The sequence below is a fragment of the Macaca nemestrina genome, chromosome 12 (genome assembly GCF_043159975.1).
Source record: "Macaca nemestrina isolate mMacNem1 chromosome 12, mMacNem.hap1, whole genome shotgun sequence".
Lineage (NCBI taxonomy): Eukaryota > Metazoa > Chordata > Mammalia > Primates > Cercopithecidae > Macaca > Macaca nemestrina.
In genome coordinates this window covers 120,458,740-120,472,077 of record NC_092136.1, presented here as the reverse complement: position 1 = coordinate 120,472,077, position 13,338 = coordinate 120,458,740, and the positions used below count along the sequence as shown (strand labels likewise).

General features: G+C 48.5%; 1 protein-coding gene and 1 pseudogene across 4 annotated transcripts in view; one reads left to right on the top strand and one right to left on the bottom strand.

Moving 5' to 3' along the window:
- Positions 1-13,338, bottom strand: part of LOC105476347 (glutamate ionotropic receptor kainate type subunit 4) — a 484,554-nt gene that overhangs the window by 367,567 nt on the left and 103,649 nt on the right. The window lies entirely within an intron of this gene.
- On the top strand, positions 6,991-8,414 carry LOC105476348 (elongin-C pseudogene; annotated as a pseudogene).

The window sequence follows — 13,338 nt, the reverse complement described above, 5'->3', positions numbered from 1 at the left end:
CTTGCACCGCACTGTGTGGCTTCTCCTTTGGGGAAGACCAGGAAATTTCAGGTTTCCATCTAAAATCAGTTTTCTAAGTAAATGGTGAGATTTATAATTTCTTGTGAATGAAGGAAGAACTGGATTAACTTGGGCTCCATAATGTTTATCATCAACCAACATTAATGAAAGTCCTACTTTGTGCTGAGCCCTGGGAACCCAACAGTAGATAAAGTGGGCTGGTGACACAGAGGGACACGGAGCTGTGCAACCCCAGACACACAGCCCAGGACTCTCAAGAACAAATCAGCACAAACAGGGCCAGGCCTGCCTGCCACATGGCCTCTGCCCAGGGCCTTGGGCAGTGGAGGAGCCCCTTGGGCCTCTGTGGAGTCAGCTGGCACATAAGGAACCAGTGTGCTGACCATCAGTGTTCACCACCACTAGGGCTGGCTTTCTGTCAATCACATCATCGGCTGGCTTTCTGTCAATCACATCATCACTTCAGGGCAGATCACAAGGCAAACGTTTGCATCTGTTTGCCCTACAAAGCCCTTGATATGTGAGTCTGTCATCCTCCTGATGAGCCCTGATCAAGGGAGAAAGCACTAGAAGTCCAGCAAGAGTTTTCCAGACATCGTGTGTCCAGAGCGATGACAGCACAGCAGCTGTGGAGTCCTTGAGATTGGATCCAAACGGGGCGTTCAGGCAGAAGGACAGAGGGAATGAGCTCTGGGATGCCTAGGAGCCTACTGTTCCCTGGGGAAAGCCCGGATCAAGGTGAGCTTGACACTTGAGTGCACCCTGGAAGCAGTGTCGGTGTGGCAGGAGACCAAAGGTTAGGCCAAAAGATCCTGGGTCCTAGAACCACCCTATGCGGCTTTGAGACAGCACAACCTCTTGAAGAGTTCACCTCCCCACTCACATAAGACATGCCACTCTCTCGTCTAAGGGTAGGAGAGCGCATCGGTTTCCCTCCAATAAAGTCTGTCAAGCCAGTTAAAGCAGGCAAAATGGTTCCAAGTTCTTCCTGAGGTCGCATCTAAGTCATTTTAACGCATTTTCCCCTTCCCTAGCCTTCATTCTATTCCCTTGGTGGCAGAGACTTGGATCATCTGTCACCAGCACACAGGAAAGGGGCAAGGCCCATTGAAATACATGCACATAATATTTTTATGTGACTCCCCAAATCAATGAATCCTTTTTTTAAAGCATCTTTTGTTGGGATGGGGGGACACTTTGAATCTGAAATTATTAAAGTCTTCCATCAAATTATCCTGGAGATCTCTTTCCATGAAAAGCCTTTAATTTCATCCTCCTTGATGTAATCCTACCCCAGCAGAGGAAGCTGGCCTTTTATATTTCTTCAAATATTAGTCAGGTCCCTTATCAGAAGTAGAATCTGAATAGAAGAGGGACTGGGAAGCCTCCATGCATCAGAGCCTGGGGTGGGGCAGGGGTGGCCATCACTGACACCTCCCCACACTGCATCTGCCCCTGTCTCAATCCCCCATGAGTCCTTCCTCTAATGCATCGCTGCCACCTGGAAGTTCTGGTTCACCCAGCCAGCTGCCTACCCTCCCCCCAAAACACATGCAGTTTCCACCACACCTTGGCACTCTGTTTGGAGCCGGGGGTAAGACAGGAAGAGCACACAAGCCAGCTATGACTTCTTCCCACCGAAACCCAGACCAAACTGTTTCCTCCACTGGAAAAATGAGCTATGCCCACTGAAAGGAACAGACAGAAAGATCCAAAGAGCCATGGAAGAGCTGACTAATCAGCATCTCAGATGTGAGAAGAGGCAACAACACTTGGAATCCTGAAACCAAAATGAAGTTCAGGAGGGCCTGTGAGTAAGTGACCAGCTGCTGCCTCACATCATGGCCCTTCTCTCTCCGCCTCTCCAGAGTCTGCTCTCCCTCCCTTCTGCTTCTCTCTGTGTCCCCTCTCTGGCTGGGTGCTCATTTGCCATTCCCTCCCCACTGCCTTTGCTCTGACCTCCCTCTTTTCCTCCTTTCCCTCTTTCCTGACTGCCTTGACCAACCACTACATGAAACTTAAGTCACTCTGTCACCCAGGCTGGAGTGCAGTGGTGTGATATCGGCTCACTGCAACCTCCACCTCCCGGTTCAAGAGATTCTCCCACCTCAGCCTCCCGAGTAGCTGGGACTACAGGTGCGTGCCACCATGACCAGCTAATTTTTGTATTTTTAGTAGAGACGGGATTTTACCATGTTGGCCTCTAACTCCTGGCCTCATGTGATCCACTTACCTCAACCTCCCAAAGTGCTCGAATTACAGGCATGAGCCACCGCCACTGGCCTTAAGTCTTATTTTTATGTTTATTTAAAATGAGGTCGCAAGACTGCCAGTCTGTAATTTTCATACCAGGTGCGTTTCATCTTCTCTAGGTCTCTCTTAAATCTCTTAAATCTGCACCCCATCCCCCCAAGATAACCAAATACATGAAAGTGTCTTTATTTCTGTGTAGCTTTCTATGCTTTCTTTCCTGGAGCAGCAAGCAGGGAGAGAAGCTGAAGGGCAGGAGGTGAGGTGGGAGCTGTTTCACAGCCCTGGAAGGAAGAAACGAGGCTCTACGGTAACGGAGAAGGAGGAAGAACAAGGTTGAGAGCAATTCCCAAGGTGCTCCAGAGAATGCCCAGACTCCACGGCAGGGTACGAGATGAAGTGTCTGTCTTGCAATCGTGTCTTGCAGAGGACTTCACCCAGTCCACTTTCTTCCCTCGGTGCCAGCTGACTCTGGGCAGGTGCTGAGAGAGCAAGGGGTGGCCAGCAAGAAGGGGCAAGCAGGACAGCCCTCTAGGAGCACCTGCGGCTACTCAGGGTGCAGAGTGGCTATGGGACAAGGAGGAGGCCAATGGGGATGGGATAGCCACCAAAGACAAACTCAGCTACAGCCTGGCTTGGGGCCAGGACCTCTACATCTGGTTACAGGGAGGGGGCGCCAATGGAGGCCCCAACACTACTCAGATATTTCTGCCCCACCGGGCCCCATAGGGAAGGTCCAGAAAGGCCTAAACAGTCCACTCTTGGGCTCTCCATTGGGGTGGCCCCTGCCAAACCCCAAGGGAGCCTCAAGAGCCCTTGGTGAGAGGTTGTAGCAGTGTGATGAGATGTTTGGATTTCAACATAATTATTGCTATAACAATTTAATCACTTAAAAACACTATCTTGTGTTGCTCTAATGAAGAGAGAGGCTCTTTTTCATATTGTTTGTGCCATCTGTGAGCAATTTTCACATTAGCCTCTTAGAATGGCAAAATGAAGGCCAGGCAGTGATGGAGAGGGGCAGGGCGGAAAGGGGAGGAGGAAAAGGGAGAGGGAGGAGGAAGGGGAAAGAGAAGGAGGAAGGGGGAGGGCCTAGAAGAGAAGCAGCGTGCCACAGAGGGCAGCAGGGGCTCTGAGGGTCCCTGGATTGGCTGCAGGCTGCATGGTGCAGGCCTTCTGTATGCAGACCCCATCCTGGAGCCATGGAGGAGCCGGTGGATGAACACTTGACCCTGCCTTTGAGGGTACCCCACTTTCTGATGAGAAGGAATTTCCTAAATTTATGAAGAAAGTAAAGAAAGGCAAAATAGCCCAGGACAGTGATTTTTCAAACTATGGGTCATAACCCATAAGTAGGTCCATGAAACCAATTTAGTAGATTGTAATCAGTGTTTTTCTTTAACGAAATAGAAGAGAATGGAAAATAACAGAAATGTCATTTCCTACTGAAAGAAATCAGGGTGACTTGGAGGAATTCCTGGTTGGGGGGCAGGAACACACAAGCCTGTGACATCTTGTGTCAGAGAGCATGGGCTTGTTCACGGACTGATGGGGTCACGCCTGAAGAGTACAGGAGGCTGGGTGCGGTGGCTCACACCTGTAATCCCAGTGCTTTGGGAGGCCAAGGCGGGAGAATCACTTGAGCCCAGGAGGCCAAGACTAGCCTGGCCAACATAACAAGACCCCATACTCTACAAAAAAATAAAAATAAAAAATTAGCTGGGTGTAGCCCCAGCTACTCAGAGGCTGAGCAGGGAGGATCACCTGAGCCCAGGAGGATGAGGGTGCAGTGAGCCATGATCACACCACTGCACTCCAGCCTGGGCAACAGAGCAAGACCCTGTCTGAAAAATAATACAAAATTTAAAAGAGTACAGGGGCTGGCTCCAAGGGGTTCCTACAGGCCAAAGATGGGACAATTTGAGATGCAAAAAGAATAGTTAGGAGAACTGACTGAGATACACTTAATCTGTAAAAAATTCACAAGACCATAACTGTAGTGGGTTAAAAGGCGACCCCTATGACCTAACTCTCAGAACCTCTGGATGTTACCTTGCGTGGCAAAAGATGTGATTAAGTCAAAGGATCTTGAGGGGAGGAGCACACTTGGTCATCAGGGGGACCCCAGGTGCACCACATGTATCCGTATGACAGACACACAGAGAAGAGGAAGGGGCAGCATGACCACAGAGGCAGAGACTGCAGCAAAGACCAGCCAAAGCCACCAGACGCTGGAAGAGGCACAGAATGCGTTCTCTCTAGAGCCTTTGGAGGGAGCAGAGCCCTGCTGATAACTTGACTGCAGACTTCTGGCCTCCAGAATTGTGAAAGAATAAATGTCTGCTGTTTTAAGCCACCGGGCTTCTGGTCATTTGTTACCACAGCCACAGGAAACTAATACAATAATGACACTCCCAAAAGAGAAAGCCAAAAGCAAGGAAAATAAGAACTATCAGGGCATGGAGTACAAAGTATTTCCATTGGATATGCATATATCTGTGGACAGTCAGGGTTAGGCTTGGAAAAGTATTTCTTGCTGTGAGTCTTGCTCAAAAAAATGAGAAAAGTCTGCCCAGTGGTTCAAGGCATGGCTTTGAAGTCAAACTACCCAGATAAGTGTCTCACTTCTGCCCCCTAAAGGCAGTGTGACCTAGGACAAGTCACTTACCTTCTCTAAGCCTCCAGTCTTTGTCTGAAAAATGGGGGTAGTAATAGCACCTAGTTCATGAGGTTGTTGTGAAGATTAAATGTACCACATCCCAGTGTTGGTGGTGGTTGCACATTTGTCAGTTAAAAATAATAATAAGGTCGGGTGTGGTGCCTCACACCTGTAATCCCAACACTTTGGGAGGCCGAGGTGGATGGATCACCTGAGGTCAAGAGTTTGAGACCAGCCTGGCCAACATGGAAAAACCCCGTCTCTACTACAAATACAAAAATTAACTAGGTGTGGTGGCGGGGGCCTGTAGTCACAGCCACTCAGGAGGCTGAGGCAGGAGAATTGCTTGAACCCAGGAGGTGGAGGTTGCAATGAGCTGAGATTGCACCACTGCACTTCAGCTTCGGCGACAGTGTAAGACTCGGTCTCAAAAAGCAAAAATTAAAATAATAATAATCATAAATGACATGCATAAAGACAAGCACAAGCTATACCCCACACCCATGTTAATCATTACAAAGACCCCCTTGTCCTGTCGCTGCAGCTGAGAAGTCTCTAGGGATGACAGCATGTCAAAACTGACTAAAATCATGCAATAAGGGCCTTCACTTTAGAGAGGAAGAAAATAAGGCCCAAAGAAGGATGACTTGGCAAATTTACATAGTTATTACATGCCTGAGATAAGACAGACTCCACCTTGGAACTCCCAGTCTAAGGCAAAAGCACGTTAACCCAACTCCCATAGTCTTACATCTGCCCATGAGGATGCCAGGACTACCACTCTTTCTGGCTCCTGATGGCCCAGACCCTCCCTCACCTCACTGCCAGTGCTCTGGGGAAGTCTTCTTTGTGCCCACTTCACAGAAAATTCCTTAGCTGCAATGCCCATTGATGAGCTGGGAGGGGGTTTCTGTTACAATGAGTTTTCCTGCACTAAACAAGCTTACACTATCCTATTATTACCTGTTCAAATGATTTAGATATTTCTCCCTAACAGCTCCAAAGTGCCTGATTCCCTCATCCTCTCCAGCAGGGGGGCTTGCCGGTCTCCAAACACTCAGCTGATTGGAGAAAATGGACGGTGTGAAAGGCTTAACTAAGGAGAAGGTTGTCAAGATCATCCACTGACCCTGCAGACTCACCATGCCCACCCCAAGTGGCCTTCCTGACCTTACCCAAGACTCAGGATGAACGTGTTCCTTTCTTACTTCACAGAGGCTTTGAGCTTGGGGTTTGTGTGTGACAAGCTGTGACCAGGGTACATGAGTCTTTGTTCTCAGCATTGAACCACCCATCCCCAAAGATTAAATAATGGCTGAGCATATAGGTTTCGGAGTCAGGCTGACTTGGGTTAGAATTAGGGCGTTTCCACTTTGTTGCTGCATGATTGTGGGCAAGTAACTTAACTGCTCTCTGAGCCTCATCAGTAAGAGGCGGGTAATGATATCTACTTCACTGGATGGTTGTAAGGATTGAATGAGATCATATTGCAAAGGGCTGAGCACAATGCCCGGCACACCATGCATGCCTAATAAATTGTGTCTGGTAGTCATCGAGGAAATAATAGTGGTGGTGGGGTGGTAGCGGTACTAGTAATAATACTACAATACCTGATGTGATTGGAGCTAAATACTAATAAATGTTTATTTAAAAAATTAAACCAGAACTTTTCCACAAGGCTATGAAAAGCTGCATTAAAAGCTTTCCCAGGCCAGGTGTAGTGGTTCATGCCTGTAATCCCAGCTTTTTGGGAGGCCAAAGCAGGAGGATCCCTTGAGCCCAGGAGTTTGAGACCAGCCTGGACAACATAAGGAGACCCCATCTGTATTAGTCTGTGCTCGTATTGCTATAAAGAAATACCTAAGGACAGGGAGGCAGCTGAGGGTGGGGGAGTGGCCCTGGAACAGGGGCTGTGGCCATACATGGGGACTGGGCTATGGTAGCTACGGGGTGGTACATGGGGACTGGGCTGTGGTGGCTCCTCGAGCTGGGGCAGAAAAAGAACTCTGAGAAACTACTAAAGTTCCTGAGGAAGCAAAGTAGAATTTCATAAGAACAAAATGGATGGCAAGGAGAAAACCTATGGTGGCTATGAAGGTCCTGATGCCATGTATGTCAAATCAGTATCATCTGATGGCCATGAATTTATTGTAAAAAGAGAGTATGCATTAACATCAGGCATGATAAAGCCATGTTGAGTGGCCCAGGTCAATTTTGCTGAGAACAAAACCAATGAGGTCAGTATTAGAGAGGTACCTTCACATGTGCTATCAAAAGTATGCATGTTATTTTACATACAAGGTTCACTACACTAACAGCTCCACCAAGATTCCCAAACTCCCAATTGCACCTGAAACTGCACTAGAACTGCTGGTGGCTGCGAACTTCCTAGATTGTCAAATAAAATAAATTATAATACACTGTTAACTCTTTTCAGTTTTTTTTTTTTTAAAGAAATACCAGAGACTGGGTAATTTATGATGAAAAGAGATTTAATTAGCTCACAGTTCTGCAGGCTGTACAGGAAGCACAGTAGCATCTGCTTCTGGGGAGGCCTCAGGAAACTTACAATCATGGCCAAAGGCAAAGGAGGAGCAAGCACTTCACATGGCCATAGCAAGAGGAAGAGTAGGGGAGGTGCCACTCACTTTTAAACAACCAGATCTCATGGGAACTCACTCACTGTCATGAGAACGGCACCAAGAGGTAAATCCACCTCCACAATCCAATCACCTCCCACCAGGACCCCCCTCCAACAATGGGTATTACAATTCCACTTGAGATTTGGGCAGACACACAGCTTCAAACCATATTATTTCACCCCTGACCCCTCTTCAATCTCATGTCCTTCTTATATTGGAAAATATAAACATGCCTTCCAAACAGTCCCCCAAAGTCTTAACTCATTCCAGTATTAACTCAAAAGTCCAAAGTCTCATTTGAGACAAAGGAAGTCTCTTCTGCCTATGAGCCTGTAAAATCAAAAACAACTTAGTTACTTCCAAGATGCAATGGGGGTACAGGCATTGCGTGAAAACTCTCATTCCAAAAGGAAGAAATAAGCCAAAAGAAAGGGACCATAGCCCCCATTCAAGTACGAAACCCAGCAGGACAGTCATTAAATCTTAAATCTCCAAAATAATCTCCTTCAACTCCATTTCTCACATCCAGGACATACTAGTGCAAAGGGTGGGCTCCCAAGGCCTTAAGCAGCTCTGCTCTTGTGGCTCTGTAGGGTTCAGTCCCCACAGTGGATTTCAAGGGCTGGAGTTCAGTGCTTGCAGCTTTTCCAGGCACAAAGTACAAGCTGCTGGTGGATCTACCATTCTGGGGTCTGGAGGACGGTGACCCTCTTCTCACAGCTCCACTAGGCAGTGCCCTGTGTGGGGGCTCTAACCCCACACTTCCCCTTCATACTGCTGCACTAGTAGAGGTTCTCCATGAGGGCTCCACCCCTGCAGCAAGCTTCTCCCTGGACAAATAGGCTTTTCCATACATCCTCCAAAATCTAGACAAAGGCTCCCAAGCCTCAACTCTTGCACTCTGTGCACCCGCCTGCTTAACATCACGTGGAAACCACCAAGGCTTATGGCTTGTACCCTCTGAAACTGTGGTCCAAGCTGTACCTGGGCCCCTTTGAGCCTCGGCTGGAGCTGGAGTGTGGGCTGTAAAGAACAGTGTCTTGATGCTGTGCAAGGCAGCAGGGCCCTGGGCCTGGCCCACGACACCATTATGTCCTCCTAGGCCTCTGGGCCTATGATGGGAGGAGCTGCCACAATGGTCTCTGAATGCCTCAAGGCCTTTTCCCCACTGTCTTGGCTTTTAGCCCTTGGCCCCTTTTTACTTTTGCAAATTTCTACAGCCTGTCTGAATTCCTCCCCTAAAAATGGGCTTCTCTTTTGTACCACATGACCAGGCTGCAAACTTTCCAAAGTTTCATGCTCTGCTTCTCTTTTAAATATAAGTTGCAGCTTTAAGTCATTTCTTTGTCTACACATATGAGCATAGGCATTAGAAGCAGTCAGGTAACATCTTACATGCTTTGCTGCTTAGAAATTTCTTCCACCAGATACTCTAAATCATCACTCTCAATATCAAAGTTCTACAGATCCCTAGAACAGGGACACAAGGAAACCAGGCTCTTTGCTAACACATAGTAAAAGTGACCTTTTACTCCAGTTCCCAATACGTTTCTCATCTCTATCTGGACACATACTCAGCCTGGCTATCTCTGTTCATATCACTATCAGCATTTGGGTCATAACCATTCAAAAAGTCTCTAGGAAATTCCAAATTTTCCCTCATCTTCCTGCCTTCTGCTGAGCCCTCCATACTCTCCAAACCTCTACTTATTACCCAGTTCCAAAGTTGCTTCCACATTTTCAGGTATCTTTATAGAAATACCCCACTCCTGATACCAATTTTTGTTATTAGTCCATTCTCACATTGCTATAAAGAAATATTTGAGACTAGGTAATTTATGATGAAAAGAGATGTTACTGGCTCACAGTTCTGCAGGCTGTACAGAAAGCACAGCAGTATCTGCTTCTGGGGAGGCCTCAGGAAACTTACAGTCATGGCCAAAGGCAAAGCAGGAGTGAGCACTTCACACGGCTGGAGCAGGAGGAAGAGTGGGGGAGGTGCCACACACTTTTAAATGACCAGATCCCACAAGAACTCATTTGCTATCACAAGAACAGCACCAAGAGGGAAATCCACCTCTATGATCCAATCACCTACAACCAGGCCCCACTGATCCAAATGATATCACTGTCTCTACAAAAAATTTCAAAATTAGTCAGGTGTGGTGGCACATGTCTGTGGTCTCAGCTCCTCAGGAGGCTGAGATGGGAGGATCACTCGGACCTGGGAGGCTGAGGCTGCAGTGAACTGAGATCGTGCCATTGCACTCAAGCCTGGGCAACAGAGTTAGACCCTGTCTCAAAAAAATAAATAAATATATAATAAAAAAGCTTTCCCCAGTCATGAACCATTATTCCTCTTAGTCAGCTATTCATCCAGCCATTATTTATTAACCACCGACTAAGTGCCAGCTACCTAAGCTAGGTACTAAGAAAACAATGGAAAGCAAAGCAGACATAGCCCTGCTTTCACAGAGCTGACTGGGGTTCTTAACCTTAACCTTTTGCGAGACAAAAGATCATTCTGAGACTCTGGTTGAAGGTTTTATGCTCTTGCCCAGAGAAACACACATCACTACATACACATAACACTTTGCCAACATTCACGGGGCTCAGAGAAGGTTCCCCAGGAGAACCCCTGTCCTAAGTGAGCCAAAGAGAACCCCTGTCCTCATGGCCAAAGCACTTTGGCCATGAGGCACTGTAGGGCCAACTTCCTATTCCATCTGTCCTGGCTGAATAGCCTAGGGTCAAATCTTCCAGACCAAAGTATCCAGTTTCCGTCTGAAAATAATGGCTCTCTAAGGAACATGTCTGTCACGGCCAATTTGAAAGAACAATCTAATAGGCTCTTCCTCAGGACCCCTTATGAAAGCTCCATTCTCCACTGCTGCCTTTATGACTGAGCTCCAGTTAAGGTGCACCTGGGGATCTCTTAGTAAAGGGATTACTGACCCACAAGCTGAGTAGTCACAATCCATCATGGCCCATTCTACAGGCCCCTCTGCTCCTGGGGCTGGACCAGACTCCGTGGCTCAAATATGGCTGAGTCCACAGCCCTCTTCCCCATTCCCACCATCCAACAATTCCCAAGTTCTTCCCTCTGCCCCCTCCCCACTCCCACAAAGATGTAAGGCCAGGGATTTTAAGAAGCGCATAGGACTGGCAGAATCCAAGGTCTCTTGGACTGATCTAATGTAATGGATCCCAGGTTCTTGACCCGTCAGCCAGCAGACAGCTGGGTCCTGGAGGAGACAACCCTCTGAAATCAGCTGGTAACCCTCTCCCCTCTGTGTAACCCAATTCCTGCTTCTCCCCAACTCCTGGGATTTCAGGCTGGGAAGGGATACTAGATCCCATCACTTAGCAGTTGAGGACACTAGGCCCAGAGAAGAGAAGTACAAGGACACATAAGCAGTGAGTGAGACTGAAATCAAGATATCCTGGCTCTGGCCGGATGCGGTGGCTCAAGCCTGTAATCCCAGCACTTTGGGAGGCCAAGACGGGCGGATCACGAGGTCAGGAGATCGAGACTATCCTGGCTAACACGGTGAAACCCCGTCTCTACTAAAAAATACAAAAACCTAGCCGGGCGAGGTGGCGGGCACCTGTAGTCCAAGCTACTCGGGAGGCTGAGGCAGGAGAATGGCATAAACCCAGGAGGCGGAGCTTGCAGTGAGCTGAGATCCGGCCACTGCACTCCAGTCTGGGCGACAAAGCGAGACTCTGTCTCAACAACAACAACAACAAAAAAAAAAGATATCCTGGCTCCTACTCCAGAGCTCTTCAGCTGTCAGATTAAAATGAAAACTGAGCACCCAGTTAAAGAGGATCCTGGGGATCCCCCGCCCACAAGCTGCAATCACAAAGTCTGATGGCAAAGTCACGTACCAGGCCCTAGGGGCAGGAAGCGTGCCAGCCAAGCCCAGTAGGTAGAATGCATTACTGAGAGGTCTCTAGGGACTCCCTGGGACAAAAAGACTGACAAGTCAGAGCTGGCATGGCTGGGCTTCCTGGAATAGAGAAGAGAGCCAGAGCCCGGGCAGCTGCCAGGCCCTGCCAGGCAGAGACAAATTCATCAAAGGGTGAGGGGCTACATCATTTCTCTGAGTCTGACTTAAAGGCAGCTTCCATCCATCAAGGCCCAAGTACCCTTCAATCCGTAGTCTTGGGGCATAATTAACAGGCATTTAGTTGGATTGAATCTCATTTTTGGTGTCTATACAAAGGAGGCCCACAGAAGTAGCCCACCCAGCCTGCTCAATGCTTAGTGAAGCGCCATTTGGCAGAACCAAGCTCTCAGACGGTGAGCGCAGCCAGGAAAGATGGTATGGTACTGGGTTCAGGGCCTCAATCGGCCTCCTACAAGCTGCATAAACTCACTTAACCACTCTCTGCCTCAGTTGCCTCAAATAGAAAATAAGAATAACAACACCTTCTTCATGGGATATCAAAAGGACCAAGATGAGATATGCAGAAAAAGCACCTAGCATGGTGCCTGACACAAAGGAAACCCACGATGAATGCATATTTGCTTAAGATTTTTTTTTTTTTTTTGAGATGGAGTATCATTCTGTCGCCCAGGCTGGAGTGCAGTGGTGCGATCTCTGCTCACTGTAAGCTCCGCCTCCCGGGTTCACACCATTCTCCTGCCTCATCCTGCCGAGTAGCTGGGACTACAGGCGCCCACCACCAGGTGCAGCTAATTTTTTGTATTTTTAGTAGAGATGGGGTTTCACTGTGTTAGCCAGGATGGTCTCGATCTCCTGACCTCATGATCCGAATGCCTCAGCCTCCCAAAGTGCTGGGATTACAGGCGTGAGCCACCGCGCCCAGCCAACTTACGGTTTTAATAAATCAGATCACTACCAGTGCCTTCAAGAAATAAAAATTGCAAAAATGCTCCTAGAACCTGAGGGTAGCTGGCATGTACATCTGAGTGGGGTTATGGCCACAGGAGCTGTCTTCACTGCAATGGGCAAGCCTGGGTCTAGGATGCAGTAGTTCAGATTGGCCGGGAGCAGCCATAGGGCCATGTCCACTTCTCTCACATTCACTGATCTGGGGCCTTCCAGATGCAGGCACCTCTGGCTCACCCAAGAACTTTCTGGTCTCTGGAGCTCATGCAGCCCATGTACATGGGACAGACCCCAAGTGCTAGACCCTAGCTAGTGGCCAAGGAGCCTCCTGCCCTCAGGAGGCTCTATACTCTCCCACTGTGCCCCAGTGGGATTGGGCCCCGGGTAGCCACAGTTTTATGGTCTTCTTCCCGTTCCCTGTCTCACTTCTCCACTCTTCTATCAGGCAAATGAGTGCACTTTTAAAAACCCATAACCCCCTTTTTGTGTGGTTCCCAGGACCACCAACTACATAACCACCTGCACTTACTTCTCTCTTCACTTGGGGTCTGCTTCTGGGGGAGCCACGCCTACATGGGGGGCAGGCCAGGCACTGCACTGAGGGCCTGTCCCCATCGCTGCCTGCAGGGAAGGCTCCCAGAAGGAAGCGAGAGAGGATGCAGGCAGAGTTTTCATATGCAGAGGGGAGGGAACAGAGGCGAGGGTGAACCAACTGATAACTTAGGGTTAAGACCAAACTCCCGGGAGAGAACAGATCGTCCATTGCTGAGTCAAAACAGAACAGCGTGTCTTTGAGTTCACAGATTCCCCATTTCTAGGCTATAGCGGGGCTGGCAACTTTGCCAGAAGGATTATCAGGACAATTTTTAAATGCCTTAGCATCCTGAGACAGAGCGCAGGGCAGTGT